We start from the raw sequence: 17,548 nt of genomic DNA, 5'->3' as shown, positions 1-17,548 counted from the left end.
GAAGGGAACAGGAACTTGAATGACACTATAAATTATACCATTTAATAGACATATACAGAACATTCCCAACACCAGCAGAATACACTTTCTTCTCAAGCACACACAGAAATATCTCTAGGATAGAAAACATATCAGTCACAGAGCAAGTCTTAAATATATTTAAGAATGTTTTAATTTTTTGAAATATTTATTTTGTTTGCCTGTATCAGGTCTTAGTTGAGGCTTGCAGGCTTAGTTGCTCTGTAGCATGTGGAATGTTAGTTCTCAACCAGGGATTGAACCTACATCCCACACACTGCAAGGTGATTCTTAACCACTCACTGGATCACCAGGAAAGTCACAAATTTAGGAATATTTAAATCATACCAAGTAACTTTTCTGATCCCAATAGAATAAAAGTAGAAACCAATAGAAGAACAAAAGTGGAAAATTAACAAATGGAAATTGAATAACACAACGATTGAACAACAAATGGATCAAAGAATAAATCATCCAGTATATGAGGGAAAAGGTTGAGGCAATCCAAAAAAAAAAAAGAAAATACCAAAGTTTATGGGATATGACAAAAAAATACTAAGAGGGAAGTTTATAGAAGTGAGCATGTACATTAAAAAAAAACTCTCAAAATAGAACAACTTAATTTTAAAGAAGAGCAAATAAGGAAAAAGTTAGCAGAATAAGGAAAATGGTAAATATTAAAGTAGAAATGAATAAAATCAAGAATTTAAAAAAATCAACAAAATTGAGTTAGTGTTTTTAAAAGATCACCATCTAGCTAGGCTATAAGGGGGAAAAAAGGAAAGAAGACTCAAACAAGACAAGAAATGAAAGAGCAGACAATAACATATACCTCATAAATAAAAAGGATTATGTACCACAAACTGGGTCACCTAGGAGAAATATAAATGCCTAAAAATTTGCAGCCTACCAAGACTAAATCATGATGAGCTAGAAAGTGTTAATAGAATATTACCTAATCATAAAAAGAGAATGAAATAATGGCATTTATAGCAACGTGAATGGATCTAGAGATTAGCATATTATGTGAAGTAAGTCAGACAGAGAAAGACAAATACCATATGATAGCACATACGTGGAATTTAAAAGACTATGGTCTCCTTTGTTTCTTTTGCATTTATTTCTGCCCTAATTTTTAAGATTTCTTTCCTTCTACTAACTCTGGGGTTCTCCATTTCTTCCTTTTCTAGTTGCTTTAGGTGTAGAGTTAGGTTATTTATTTGACTTTTTTCTTGTTTCTTGAGGTATGCCTGTATTGCTATGAACTTTCCTCTTAGCACTGATTTTATAGTGTCCCACAGGTTTTGGGTTGTTGTGTTTTCATTTTCATTAGTTTCTATGCATATTTTGATTTCTTTTTTGATTTCTTCTGTGATTTGTTAGTTATTCAGAAGTGTGTTGTTCAGCCTCCATATGTTGGAATTTTTAATAGTTTTTCTCCTATAATTGAGATCTAATCTTAATGCATTATGGTCAAAAAAGATGCTTGGAATGATTTTGATTTTTTTGAATTTATCAAGTTTAGATTTATGGCCCAGGATGTGATCTATCCTGGAGAAGGTTCTGTGCACACTTGAGAAAAAGGTGAAATTCATTACCACTTCACACCAGTCAGAATGTCTGCGATCCAAAAATCTGCAAGCAATAAATGCTGGAGAGGGTGTGGAGAAAAGGGAACCCTCCTACACTGTTGGTGGGAATGCAAAATAGTACAACCACTATGGAGAACAGTGTGGAGATTCCTTAAAAAATTGCAAATAGAACTGCCTTATGACCCAGCAAACCCACTGATGGGCATACACACCGAGGAAACCAGAATTGAAAGAGACACATGTACCCCAATGTTCATCGCAACATTGTTTATAATAGCCAGGACATGGAAACAACCTAGATGTCCATCAGCAGATGAATGGATAAGAAAGCTGTGATACATATACACAATGGAGTATTACTCAGCCGTTAAAAAGAATACATTTGAATCAGTTCTGACGAGATGGATGAAACTGGAGCCGATTATACAGAGTGAAGTAAGCCAGAAAGAAAAACACCAATACAGTATACTAACACATATATATGGAATTTAGAAAGATGGCAATGATGACCCTGTATGTGAGACAGCAAAAGAGACACAGATGTGTATAGCGGACTTTTGGACTCAGAGGGAGAGAGAGAGGGTGGGATGATTCGGGAGAATGGCACTGAAACATATTTACTATTATGTAAGAAATGAATCACCAGTCTATGTCCGATGCAGGATACAGCATGCTTGCAGCTGGTGCACGGGGATGACCCAGAGAGATGTTATGGGGAGGGAGGTGGGAGAGGGGTTCAGGATTGGGAACGCATGTACACCTGTGGTGGATTCATGTCAATGTATGGCAAAACCAATACAGTATTGTAAAGTAAAATAAAGTAAAAAAAAAAAAAAGACGATGAAACTGAACCTATATACAAAACAGAAATAGAACCCACAGTCATGGAGTACTTAGATTACTTAATCAAACAACAGCATGGTATGATTTATGATTGAGAATTTACTTTTAATTTTGAAAATTATCTTTCCTGATAATAGAAATAATAGAATAAGTGAAGGTCTGAAAGAGCCATAAAAACTTTTGTTTATGTTGGAGGGTCTTTTGCAAGTATTTTTCAGATTGTTTGAAAAATAGACGTGTTGCCCATATCTGATTTTTTTTTTTTTTTTAATGAACTCTTTATGGCAACTCTCTAATGAAAATCTGCAAAGAGCTACGGAGATGTATGACAGCACTGCCAGGATGAAGCATGATATTTCACTTATGAAAATGTGTCTACTGTTAGAGTCTCTAGGCACACAGGCAACACAGAATCACTAATGAGTCAAAGAAAAGGCAAAGCCACATTCCTTTCCCTCCACATCCCCACAGCAAAGCAGAAGGGCCAGCAAATCTGCCTTCTGCCTATTCTGTTTCCATAAATTCCTTTCTTCACTGGAAATTTATGTCAATAACTAAAGGAGAGGGCTTCCAAGCACTAGGAAAACAACTCCTGTTTTCATTTAAATGCCAACATTCATCAGTAACCATTTAAATCAGGATTCTATACTACCAGGATACATCACTGAAAACACCTGCCATTATAAATACATTCTTCACAGGGTTATACAAATGGAAGACAACCAATAAGAAGAAATTCAAGGTGGGGAGATTTCCTGATGGTCCAGTACTTAGGATTCTGTGCCTTCACTGCAAAAAGTGAAGATTCAATCTCTGGATGGAGAACTAAGAACCTGAAAGGCAAGCAGCAGGGACAAAGAAAAGAAGGAGATTCACATTTACCTAGGGAAATTCAATCTAAAAAGTTAAAACTGTTAGAAGCTCCTTGAATCAGAAGTCTTATTTGCAAATTTAAGGAGTCAATGATTTTAATGTACAGTAAATTCACCTTTGATTTTAAGAATTCTAATTTCCTTTTTAATTTCTAACACACTCTCACATAGGCAAGCTCCATTCACTCCAAACAATGCTTTTTGTTACCTCACTTTTATATTTTCCTTCTATTAAGTAGTTCCTCTTACTGGCCACTTGATGATTCAGTGAATCTATTAAATCACTTTTCTAGAATAATTTGCACTAAAGAAGTGGCTTCTAAAGTAGACACTTGAGTCCAAAAGTCCACTCTACACATCTGTGTCTTTTTTGCTGTCTTGCATACAGGGTCATCATTGCCATCTTTCTAAATTCCACATATATGTGTTAGTATACTGTATTGGTGTTTTTCTTTCTGGCTTACTTCACTCTGTATAATCAGCTCCAGTTTCATCCATCTCATTAGAACTGATTCAAATGTACTCTTTGTAATGGCTTAGTAATACTCCATTGTGTATATGTACCACTGGTTTCTTATCCATTCATCTGCTGATGGACATCTAGGTTGTTTCCATGTCCTGGCTATTATAAACAGTGTTGCGATGAACATTGGGGTACATGTGTCTCTTTCAATTCTGGTTTCCTCGGTGTGTATGCCCATCAGTGGGATTGCTGGGTCATAAGGGAGTTCTATTTGCAATTTTTTAAGGAATCTCCACACTGTTCTCCATAGTGGCTGTACTAGTTTGCATTCCCACCAACAGTGTAGGAGGGTTCCCTTTTCTCCACACCCTCTCCAGCATTTATTGCTTGTAGACTTTTGGATTGCAGCCATTCTGACTGGTGTGAAGTGGTACCTCATTGTGGTTTTGATTTGCATTTCTCTGATAATGAGTGATGTTGAGCATCTTTTCATGTGTTTGTTAGCCATCCATATGTCTTCTTTCATGTATACTATCATGAAAGAAACGAATCGCCAGTCTATGTCCGATGCAGGATACAGCATGCTTGGAGCTGGTGCACGGGGATGACCCAGAGAGATGTTATGGGGAGGGAGATGGGAGGGGGGTTCATGTTTGGGAACGCATATACACCTGTGGTGGATTCATGTCAATGTATGGCAAAACCAATACAGTATTGTAAAGTAAAATAAAGTAAAAATAAAAATTTAAAAAATAAATAAAAATAAAAAAATAAAGTAGACACTTGAAATTGTTTTATTTTTTTCAATAAGTTTTGTGTCTGCAGAAAGGGATTACGCTGCAGACAAATCTATATTAGGACAATAGAAGCAATGGTAACCTTAAGATCTCTTTAATTAGGGTCACTGGAGGTTAGTTCCATTGCTTTCGGTCACTCATCAAGTTCAAGCCTCAAGCAAAAGTTTCCAACATGTGCTGGTGCTCAAGGGAAAGGGTGGCGGAGGGTAGAGTGGGAGTTTGGGATTGTCAGGTAAACACTACTATCTATAAAACGATAACCAACAAGGACCATTTGTATAACACAGAGAACTCTGCTCAATGTTGTGTAACAACCTAAATGGGAAAAGAATTTGAAAAGAATAAATACACATATATGTACACGGAAGAACTGTACAAAAAAGATCTTCACGACCAAGATAATCATGATGGTGTGATCACTCAGCTAGAGCCAGACATCCTGGAATGTGAAGTCAAGTGGGCCTTGGAAAGCATCACTATAACAAAGCTAGTGGAGGTGATGGAATTCCAGTTGAGCTGTTTCAAATCCTGAAAGATGATGCTGTGAAAGTGCTGCACTCAATATGCCAGCAGATTTGGAAAACTCAGCAGTGGCCACAGGACTGGAAATGTCAGTTTTCATTCCAATCCCAAAGAAAGGCAATGCCAAAGAATGCTCAAACTACTGCACAATTGCACTCATCTCACATGCTAGTAAAGTAATGCTCAAAATTCTCCAAGCTAGGCTTCAGCAATATGCGAATCGTGAACTTCCTGATGTTCAAGCTGGTTTTAGAAAAGGCAGAGGAACCAGAGATCAAATTGCCAACATCCGCTGGATCATGGAAAAAGCAAGAGAGTTCCAGAAAAACATCTATTTCTGCTTTATTGACTATGCCAAAGCCTTAGACTGTGTGGTTTACAATAAACTGTAGAAAATTCTGAAAGCGATGGGAATACCGGACCACCTGACCTGCCTCTTGAGAAACCTGTATGCAGGTCAGGAAGCAACTGTTAGAACTGGACATAGAACAACAGACTGGTTCCAAATAGGAAAAGGAGTATGTCAAGGCTGTATATTGTCACCCTGCTTATTTAACTTATATGCAGAGTACCTCATGAGAAACACTGGACTGGAAGAAACACAAGCTGGAATCAAGATTGTCGGGAGAAATATCAATAACCTCAGATATGCAGATGACACCACCCTTATGGCAGAAAGTGAAGAGGAACTAAAAAGCCTCTTGATGAAAGTGAAAGAGGAGAGCGAAGAAGTTGGCTTGAAGCTCAAGATTCAGAAAAGGAAGATCGTGACATCCGGTCCCATCACTTCATGGGAAATAGATGGGGAAACAGTGGAAACAGTGTCAGACTTTATTTTGGGGGGCTTCAGAATCGCTGCAGATGGTGACTGCAGCCATGAAATTAAGAGACGCTTACTCCTTGGAAGAAAAGTTATGACCAAGCTGGATAGCATATTCAAAAGCAGAGACATTACCTTGCCGACTAAGGTCCATCTAGTCAAGGCTATGGTTTTTCCAGCGGTCATGTATGGATGTGAGAGTTGGACTGTGAAGAAGGCTGAGAGCCGAAGAATTGATGCTTTTGAACTGTGGTATTGGAGATGACTCTTGAGAGTCCCTTGGACTGCAAGGAGATTCAACCAGTCCATTCTGAAGGAGATCAGCCCTGGGATTTCTTTGGAAGGAATGGTGCTAAAGCTGAAACTCCAGTACTTTGGCCACCTCATGCGAAGAGTTGACTCATTGGCAAAGACTCTGACGCTGGGAGGGATTGGGGGCAGGAGGAGAAGGGGACGACAGAGGATGAGATGGCTGGATGGCATCACTGACTCGATGGACGTGAGTCTGAGTGAACTCCGGGAGCTGGTGATGGACAGGGAGGCGTGGCGTGCTGCGATTCATGGGGTTGCAAAGAGTTGGACACGACTTGAGCGACTGAACTAAACTGAGGTGGCACAATGGTAAAGAGTTCACTTGCCAATGCAGAAGAAGCAAGAGAGATGGGTTCCATCTCTGGCTGGGAACATCCCCTGAAGTAGGAAATGGCAACCCATTCAGTATTCTTGCTTGGAAAATTCCATGGACAGAGGAACCTGGTGGATTCCAGTCCACGGGGTCACAAAGGGTCGGGCAGAGCATGAGCACAAAGGGTTCAGGTGTTGATGTCAGCTATGTCTTGTAGAAGCCCAGCTTTATGGCCTCAAGGCAAAGTTTATGCGAGTAGGTTTGGAGCTGCAAGACAGTCCTTACAGCCAGCACACTTAAGGAGGCTTTCGACATCCCATAGGATACAGCAGCTGGAGTCCCAAATAACGGACCCATTACACAAGTCAAGGGGAGCCTGGCTCTGGGCACTCAAGCTAGAGGGTCCTGATTCACACCATGAATCTGCAGACACAGCCCTGGAGCTGGACACATGCAGATTACAGCCTAGGAACCAAAAGTGACTACAGAAGAATTTCGCTCTACAACCTCTTGGATTGCATTGACATGTGTGTGCTCAGTCATGTTCGACTCTCTGAAGCCCCATGGACTATAGTCTATCAGGCTCCTCTGTCCATGGGGTTTTCCAGACAAGAATACTGGAGTGGGTTGCCATTTCCTTCTCCAGGGGATCTTCCTGACTCAGGGACTGAACCCATGTCTCCTGCATTGGCAGATGGATTCTTCACCATTTGCACCACCTGGATCACATTAAAGTGACGGAAACAAGAATTCTTCAGAAACATCCATTCACGTGTTCTTTGTCTCCATCCAATCTCATTAGAGGTTTCTTTCTCTCCTCTGCTTCTTCCACATCCAAAAGGAAAATATCCCCCTAATCCCAATCCACCAGGCTTTCTTTCCTCCTCTTTTCCACTGTTGTACGATTTTTGCATTAATTACAATGAATTAACTATTAATTCAAATGGAGAATTAAACTGGAGATCAAACTAGTCCCTTAAAAGAAATCAATCCTGAATAGTTATTGTAAGGATTGATGCTGAAGGTCCAAAGCTTTGGCCACCTGGTGCTAAAAGCCAACAGATTGGAAAAGACCCTGATTCTGGGAAAGATTGAGTGCAGGAGGAGAAGGGGGCAACAGAGGATGAGATGGTTAGATAGCATCACTCACTCAATGGACATGAGTTTGAGCAAACTCTGGGAGGTGGGGAAGAACAGGGAAGCCTGGCATGCTGCAGTCCATGGGTGTACAAAGAGACAGGCATGATAATAACTATTAATTCACACTTTTCCCTAGAATGCATTGTAATTCTTCTTTATGACAGACTGTCAGCACTACTGGCCCCAGCTTGTCACTCCTCTGCTTTCAGGCTCTTTGACTGGAAACCGTATCTCCTGGCTATATTAACACAAGTTTCAGCCTTGTGACTTGCTCTGGTCACAGAAATTTGGGGCCATAAGACACAAGAAGAAACTTGAGAAAGCATTTGCTGACCTGGATTTGCTCTCATCCTGCCCTGACACCATGAAAGCATGGCCAGGCTGGCTTACTGCAGGAGGAGAGAGGCTTGGTCCCAATAGCACTGTCATCCCAGCTGGACCTGTGTATCAGTCCACCTGAGAGCAGATAAATAGACCCACCAAGCCCAGCTGAACTCTCTGAGAATAGATTGATGGGTAAATAAATCATTATTATATTCAGTTCCTGAGATTTGAGGTGACTTGGTAATCATGATTATGGCAATAGGTAGCTGATATGCTTCTGAACAGAAGAAAGACAGGGCTGGAAATTATAATATTCTCTTTGGTGTGTTGAAGAAGCAACAGTCTGTGAACTTTTATTCATTAATAATATCCTCTGTCATATTTCAGTTAAAGCACACAGACAAAAACAAGCTCAAATGTCAAGTAAGACACAGATGATTAGTGGCCTGTTTACAAGAAAAGATTATCAACTAAGAATTGATTCAGAAGAACTTCATTTTGAAAATTTTTAAATATTATAGTTAATCCAGAGTTGGTGATGAACAGGGAGGCCTGGCGTGCTGTGGTTCATGGTGTTGCAAAGAGTCAGACACGACTGAGCGACTGAACTGAACTGAAATCTTTTCATTACAATTTCATGAGAAGTCTCTAAACTTAGCAGATAATCATTAAGAAGCAATAATGTACTCAGAGTTTCATTTTTAGAAGTTAGGTCAAATTTTGAAAATATTTTTTAGCTTGTATATGCTCTTATTCAGAATTATTCATTACTCTCAAAGACTTTCTCAGACATATATCAAAGAGAATAATGATGAAGGATTTAAATCAGAAAAGTCTTAGACTATATTTTTCATCCTGTTCAATCAGTCCCCAAGAATTTTGGATAACTAAAAAAAAATATTTATTGCAATCTCTCTGAAATCTGTCTTGATCACATACTTTTTTGGGGAAAATATGTCTCATGCTAGGAGAAAAAAAAAAAAGGTATAGCAACTTCCCATTCCTAACATAAGAGAATTTGAGTTTTCAGCAGATTATTCAAGATGAGTATCAGGAAGGGAAACATCTAAGAAAATGTCAACAATCACCAGTGTGCTACCTATCCAGGGCTCTATATACCTGGCTTCCCTAGTCCAGAGTATAAAAAAAGAAGAAATGAGTAACACAGGCCATATTCATGGGAGGCACAGTGACTCTAAGAGCTCCCCACTTTCTGGTACCACTGTCTCCTTCCTTTCCAGACCTGTCCCCATCCTCTTTATCTGCCATCCATGGCTAGACCTCCACAGTGTATTAAACATCAGCTACACTGAGTACATTTGGACCAGAAGAATTTCCCTGAAGTCATAAGTACAGAAGCCGGCATTGAACTGAAGATAAATGATACTGGCTCACAAACAGGGAGACAGATCAATGGAATAAATAGTGCGTCTAGAAATTGATCCAAGAACATCTGGAGAACTACAGATGATAAAGGTTGCATTTCAAATCAGTGAGCAAAGTGTTTAATAAAACTGAGACAACCAGGTAGCTATCTGGAAGAGATTAAAGTTGGACCTATACCTCAAAACTGACCTCAGGTATATCAATGATTGAAATGTATGAGAAGAAATGATAAAAGAGAAGAAAACAGGTGAGAATTTAAAAAATAAATCCTAAGAGATCTTTCCAGTCTTGATACATAAAATGAACTAAAGCAAGATCATTGTTTTTTCATTCTGAGAGCATTTATCAAAAGATGACAACAAAGTGAGAAAAAACATTTGCAATCCATATCACAGACAAAAAGTAAATTTCTTAATATATAAAAGGTTCCCATATGGAAAATGCAGAATACACTATACTTCCACTTCTGTACAAAAGGGGAATTTAACAAACAATTTGTTTGAATATAATTGAAATGTCTCAGTAAATATACGAGAAATTATTCATTATGTGTTGTCCAAGGTAAGGAGTGTGAGGGTGAAGAATGGTCAGGATTAGGAAATGGAAGAGAGATTTTTTTCACTCTGTATCCCCTGAACCTTTAAATTATGAATTCTGGGAATGTATCATTTATTTCAAAATAAATAAATAAAAGTTGAATTAAATGTTTTAATTTATAAAAATTATGATATCCTCATATTTTAATCAGGGTTGTTGATGCTTTCCACACACAGAAAACTCATCAGAATCTCAAAGTTTAACACATGAAAGATCTGTTTCTCGCTCAGTAGAGCCTGATATGTGTTGGATGGCCCTGATAGATCTAGTATCTATGACATCTGCGGTGAATGGCCTTCAAGACTGGTTGCAGTGGAAGAGGGGCATAGAAAGCCCAGGAGTGACACATTTCCACAAACAATACATAGGCCAGAGACAGTCAGGGGGCCCAGAGAGACTGCAGGATGGAAGTGAAAGAAAGAACATGCATGGAGGTCCTGATGCTCACCACTGTGCTAGCCACTCGTTAGTTAGCTTCTAAATAAAGATCTTCTTAATTATAAAGCCTCATATTTTATGTAACCTCGGTTTTATGTGCTTTTGGTACTACCATGTTAAAAAAATCATATTAATGAAAAATGAGGATCTCAATAAACAGTTTTCCAAGGAAGACATGCAGATGGCCAACAGGCCCCTGGAAAGATGCTCCAAATTACTAATCATCAGGGAAAGGCAAATCAAAACCACCAGGAGATATCACCTCACACCTGTCAGAATGGGTATCATCAAAAAGTCTACAAATAACAAATATGGAGAAAAAGGAACCCTGTTACACTGTTGGCAGGGATGTAAATTGGTGTAGCCGCTATGGAAAACAGTATGGCGTTTTCTTAAAAAATGGTTACACCTACCATATAACCCAGGTATTTATCCAAAGAATATGAAAACACTAACATGAAAAGATATATGCATGCCTATGTTCCTTGCAGCACTCTTCACAATAGCCAAGACAAGAAAATAACCTTAAGTGTTCATGTGCACAATGGAATGTTATTCAGCCATGAAAAAAAAAAAGAGAATGAAATTCTGCCGGTTGCAGCAACGTGAGTGGACCTAGAGATTATCATCGGAGAAGGCAATGGCACCCCACTCCAGTACTCTTGCCTGGAAAATCCAATGGACAGAGGAGCCTGGTAGGCTGCAGTCTATGGGGTTGCTGAGTCAGACATGACAGTGACTTCACTTTCACTTTTCACTTCCATGCATTGGAGAAGGAAATGGCAACCCACCCCGGTGTCCTTGCCTGGAGAATCCCAGGGATGGGGGAGCCTGGTAGGCTGCCGTCTATAGGGTCTCACAGAGTCGGACATGACTGATGCGACTTAGCAGCAGCAGCAGCAGAGATTATCACACTAACTGAGTAAGTCAGATAGAGAATAACAAATCTAAAAACTGAACAAACGAAACAAAACAATACTCACAGATACAGAGAACGGGTTGGTGGTTACTAGAGAAGAGGGTTGGAGTGGGCAAAAACAGCAAAGAGGGTCAATTGCATGGTGACAGGTGGTATTTATAGACTCATGATGGTGACCATTTTGCAGAGTATACAAACATTGAATTGTGTTGTGTACACCAGGAAACAGATGACTCATTGGAAAAGTCCCTGATGCTGGGAAAGATCGAGGGCAGAAGGAGAAGAGGGCATCAGAGGATGAGATGGCTAGATAGCATCACTGATGCAATGGACATGAATTTGGGCAAAGTCCGGGAGATAGTGACGGACAGGGAGGCCTGGCATGCTGCGGTCCATGGGGTTGAGAGTTGAACTCAACTGGGTGACTGAATGACAACAACAACACCTGAAACTAATAAATGGTATACACCAGCTTTATCCCAAGCTTAGTTTAAAAGTAAATCCAGAAGCATAAATTTGGAGTTTGGGATTAGCAGATACACACTACTATAAATAAAATAGATAAACAACAAGGAATTCCTGTATAGCACAGAGAACTCTACTTGATATTATCTGATAACCTATGTGGGAAAAGGATCTGAAAAAGAAGGAATACATGTATATGTATAACTGGATCACTTTGCTGAACACTTGAAACTAACAAAACATTTTAAATCAACTATGCTCTAATATAAAATAAAAATTAAATTAATTTTTTAAGTCATAAAAATTTTGAAAAGCATATTCATACTTCAAATAAAGATACTCAGATGAGAGCTCTAGGGTTTCTTAGAACACCGGGTATATCCTATTTTAAGTAGAGAAGAATAAACTTGGACCTAGCATAGCAATGTTAATAAATAGACAATTGGTCAATCTAAATTTGCACATGCTTTCAAATGCCTGGGCCCAGTTCTCTTTGGCTGCGCCAGGTCAGATTAAACAAGAGTGGTCCACTCAGACATCAACCAACAGTTTGGAGGCAGATGAGCTCACACTATCCATTTTGTCAGGATGCTTCAGCCAAGTTTTCATATGCACAGCCAGGGAAGGCTACTAAGTGTATTCCTTCTCCACAAAATATAAAGTAAGCCTCAAAGAGAGCCAATGCAATGTTCTGCTGGCTATTTTTAACCTGGAAAGAACTGTTTGTATTGAATCTTGATTTTCATCTCTCAGTTCTCCTTTGGATCCATGTTGCCAAGCTGTGCTTTATCACTTTGCAGCAACAGAAATGAAGTTTTCTCCTAAAAAGTGGAAAGCGACGGAGTAGATGATTTGGTTGTTTCTACATCTTTTTTAGGTACCACGAGGTGACAGATAGCATGATTTAGCAACATACTCAAGCTTATCTCATTTCGAAAAAGTGTTTATGTACCAGAGAGATCCCTGGATTGATGGTGATGAATGCCAGCTGTCCCAAAGAGACGCTCAGGGCTCCAGACAGAAAGCCTGAATAACTGGGACCTGGACTGAGGGATTATTCCCCAGAAGAAGGGAAGAAAAGAATTTGGGAAGAGATTGATCCATGTTTTAGCAGAGAAACCAGAGTGAGTGAGGGTTCTCTTAGCATGTCATTTTAATGAGGCATGGCAGTGACTGCAAAAGCAATGTGTGAGCAGGGCATTTTTACCTCTCAAATGTATGTTGTTTGTATTTACCTGGGGTGCAAACGCTGCAAGGCCAGAGTGGTCAGACACCAGCAGAACGTTGAGTCATGAGCACACCCTACTGGTTTGGTGTGAGACCACAATAAAAGGTAAAGCATTGATCTGAAACTCTTCCTTCACCACTGCAGTGCCCCTCGCGGCCCTTTTTAGATAAAGTCTCTCAGGAAGAGAGCAGTTGGAAAGGATCACATGGCACATTCATTTGTTTTCTAGTCACAGGAGGACAAGCCTCATTATAATGGCGACGTATTCATATTTAAGTAAATTTGTGTTCATCTTGCACGGCTGAAAACACTGCTATTTCCTAATTCAAATATGGCCAACATGATGAGTGTATTCATGCAGGAGAAAAAAAAATTCCCCAAATGCAATGGAGCAATTAGGTTTGGATTTCTCTTGTGGAACAAAAATGTCCTCCTCGGGGGGCCTCCATGTGTTGGCACCACCCAGCTGTTGGAAGAATTTGCTGGATGAAAGCAAAATCCTCGGGAGAATAAGGAGAAACAGGTGGAGACATCTGCAGGTGTCTCTGTGGACCCAGGTCAGACTGACTCACTTCACCAGAGTCCTCCACGAGCTGCATGTGAAGTCCACTAACACTCCGTGCGAGTTGACGGCGTGAAAAATGTCTTAACAATAGAAATAGAGGGAAGGAAGGTGTATCAAGGAATCCAAAACCTTCAGAAAGGATTAGATCCTGTCGAATATATATATTGTATACATTAATCTGTATTAATATGCACTTAATATACATATCACTATTATTTTAATGTCATATTAAAATTATGAAATGGGGCATGTTTTATCATGTCCATAATTTAAAATGCACATGCACACACGCAAATCTTTGAGAATTTCTTTCCTTTTGTTTTTCACCCAGCAGTGGTGACCAAGAACACAGGGCTATTTTTGATTTTACTAAATCTCAATAGCTGTGCATTGGAATTTCATTATGACTGTATTCACAGTGTCTAGATAATAAAGGATTAAAAATCTTTCACTAAATTCCTATTAGTAGATGGGGCAAAGAAAGCAAGCTTATCTTCTACTTTTATGAAGTTCAACCATTTTGTTTTAGAGATCAGATAACTAAATACTATGGCACAAGAGGACTTTCTTCCCAACTTTTATCTGTCAGGCACAAGAAATAATTTTGTGACCAACTATGAAACCTCTTCTAATATAATAAAATGCAACTCAGCAAAACTTGTGTGGCAGCAAAACATAATTAATATTTGGCATTATTTGCATCCCATTTGTTTTTGGCTCCAAACTAACTCTGAAATTCCAAAAGCATTATTCATTTTGCAATGGCAGCATTCCTGAATTTGAGGTTTGCTCTTTTAAAACTTTGACTCGTACTATGTTTTTAAAATTGAAATCTGATAGATGATTGTGTAAAAATGGCAGGGGAAAGTCAATGAGCCCAGGCATCGTGCCTCTCTAGGGACCTCTGTGAAATCCAATATGCAGCCTGCTACCTGATGAATCTAACAAAGCTGGTTGGAACCATATCTCTGAAAAACATTGTGTGGCTCCCTCTGTTACCTACAAAATTAAATTCTAAAATCTTGTCCACACATGCAGAGTCCTCTTCCTCCAGCATCTTCATATTTACTTGTATTATTTTCTTTTGGACATTCCTAAATTCCAACCTCACCGAATTATTTCTAATTCATACTTTTTAATACATACATGTATATTTATTGAAATAAAGTTGATTTATAATGGTATGTTACCTTCAGGTGTACAGCAAAGGTTCTTTTCCCTTATAGATTTTATAGGATCTTTAATATAGTTCCCTGTACTATACAGTAGGTCCTTGTTTATTTTATATGTAGCAGTATACATATTTTAATCCCAAATTCCTAATTTATCACTTGCCCATACCTTTCCCATTTGGTTATGGTAAGTTTGATTTCTATGTCTGTAGGTCTATTTCTGTTTTGCATATAGGTTCATTTGTATTACTTTATTTTAGATTCCGCATATAAGAGATATCATATGATATCTGTCTTTGACTTACTTCACTTAATATGATAATCTCTAGGTACAGTCAAGTGGCTGCAAATGGCATTATTTTATTCTCTTTATGGCTGAGTAATATTTATTTGTATGCACCACATCTTCTCTATCCATTTATCTGTCAATGGACAGTTAAATTGCTTTCATTTCCTTTCATTTCATTTATCATAAATACTGCTGCAATGAACATTGGGCTGCAAATATTTTTTTGAATTATAGTTTCAAAAAAATCTATAATGGAAACTCTATCTTTAATTTTCTAAGGAACCTCCATACTGGCTGTACCAATTTACATTCCCACAACAGTGTAGGAGGGTTCCTTTTTCAAATGGACAGCCTAGAAAAAAATGGACAAAGTCTTAGAAAGGAGAATTATTTTCTACTTCTTCAAATTTTTCTCCTGCCTTTCTCTATGTGACTCTGCTGCTGCTGCTGCTGCTGCTGCTAAGTCGCTTCAGTCATGTCCGACTCTGTGCGACCTCATAGACGGCAGCCTACTAGGCTCCCCCATCCCTGGGATTCTCCAGGTCAGAACACTGGTGTGGGTTGCCATTTCCTTCTCCAATGCATGAAAGTGAAAAGTGAAAGTGAAGTTGCTCAGTCATGTTCGACTCTTTGCAACCCCATGGACTGCAGCCCGCCAGGTTCCTCCATCCATGGAATTTTCTAGGCAAGAGTACTGGAGTGAGGTGCCATCGCCTTCTCCGATGTGACTCTAATGCCATTCAGATTCCATTCCAACCACATCTAATAGTAGAGATGAGGGTGACAATGATGAGTAGCAGCCAACATTGGTAAGGGCTCATCATGGGCTAAGCATTGACACCTTGCAGCAGGTTCTTGCAGTAGCTTCACACCTTGCAGTAAGTTCTTCCTTCTTCTGGACATCCTTATGTGGTAGGTTCTGCTCTTCATGAGAAATAGATACAGTAATAATCCATCCAAAGTCTCATACCTTAAATGCAGAAAAGCTCACATGGCAAATGCCTTTTGTCCTCAGGAAAGTTTTCTGACTTCTCAGATGTTATAACCCAACTTTATCTAGATATGTCAGGTAGAACTTTTAGGCTGTTCTGGGTGGAAGTTGTGGTCACCAACAATTTTTAGCTGATAAGTCAGAAGCCATTCATCCCCCTGCTTTGGAAACTCAGGAAGGCCAGTACTCTGTCTCCTTAGAGATCTGTCTACCACCAGGCAGGAAAACACTTTCTCCAGAGCCAGATTCCAGGAGCAAGAGTATGTTTACCTTCATGCCAGCAAAGGGCCACCCAAAATCTGCTGGGTTCCTGGTTGAATACAATGAAATTTTTTCTTTTCAATTTAACTAGAATAGCAGTTCTTAGAATGATCACTAAGGATCTTTCAGGGAATCTGCAAGGTCAAAACAACTCTGTGATAATATTTAGATATTATTTCCCTTTCATCGGTGTTTCAGCATCTACAATGATGGTGCAAGAGCACTGACTAGTAAAACTGTTGGAGCCTTTGCACAAACCCAAGGCAGTGGCACTAAACTTCCCTGGAGAGTTTTGTGTTCTTGACTGCCAGTGCATTCACAGGGGTTAAAAAAAAAAAGAAAAAAAGCTCTACTTAAAAATGACCCTAAGAAAGCAACGAAATTTATTGATTTTGTTACACCTAGACTCTTGAGAACATGCCTCTTTAATGTTCTGTGTGCAAAATGGAACATTTATATGATGTCCATACCAAAGTACGATGGTTGACTCAAGGTGAGCACTTGTGTGGTTGGGCTACAGCTGAACCAGACGTTTTTATCATGAATCTTACTTTTACTTGAATTAGGAACTTAAAGACAAGTTATGGTCACTCAAACTTAGGTATTTGGCAGGCATCTTCTCATAAAGGAATGAAATGAACCTGCCACAAAAAAGAAAGCAATCAACAAACAATATGTGGTACAGTGATAAAATTGGAGGTTTCATGCCAGATTTGGAATTTTAGAACTTTGTCTTCTTTATCATATTGGCAGTTTCCTAATATTTATAAATTTTTTATAAGATTGATGGTTATATTAATGACTCTGTGTGTGTTTATTAAAACAAAGTGTATTAAATATTTGGAAGATCTGGATACGTTGATGTATTCATATTTCATAATGACTACCACATGATGTTTCAAACTCATGCAGGGAGAAATGATCCTTTCAAAGTGCAAGATAGACCAATGGACCTTATTGGAACAGGATACAAAATGTTCATGGAAATAGTTTCATATTTCTTCATAATCTTTAATAAACTATCACTTGTTATGTTGTCATATAATATTTTAAAATCCAAAATTATCTTGCAAATGATACTTAGTTACTTTTTTTTCCAGTTACATGAGTCAGATGGGGTTTAAGGTCAGATTTTTTTCATGTACTTCAACCCAAACTATGTATCTCAACAAATTGGAACATATGAGAATCAGATATCTTCTAATAATCCAGACAGTAAAG

The sequence above is a fragment of the Budorcas taxicolor genome, chromosome 17 (genome assembly GCF_023091745.1).
Source record: "Budorcas taxicolor isolate Tak-1 chromosome 17, Takin1.1, whole genome shotgun sequence".
Taxonomy (NCBI): Eukaryota; Metazoa; Chordata; class Mammalia; order Artiodactyla; family Bovidae; genus Budorcas; species Budorcas taxicolor.
This window is presented reverse-complemented; position numbering follows the sequence as displayed.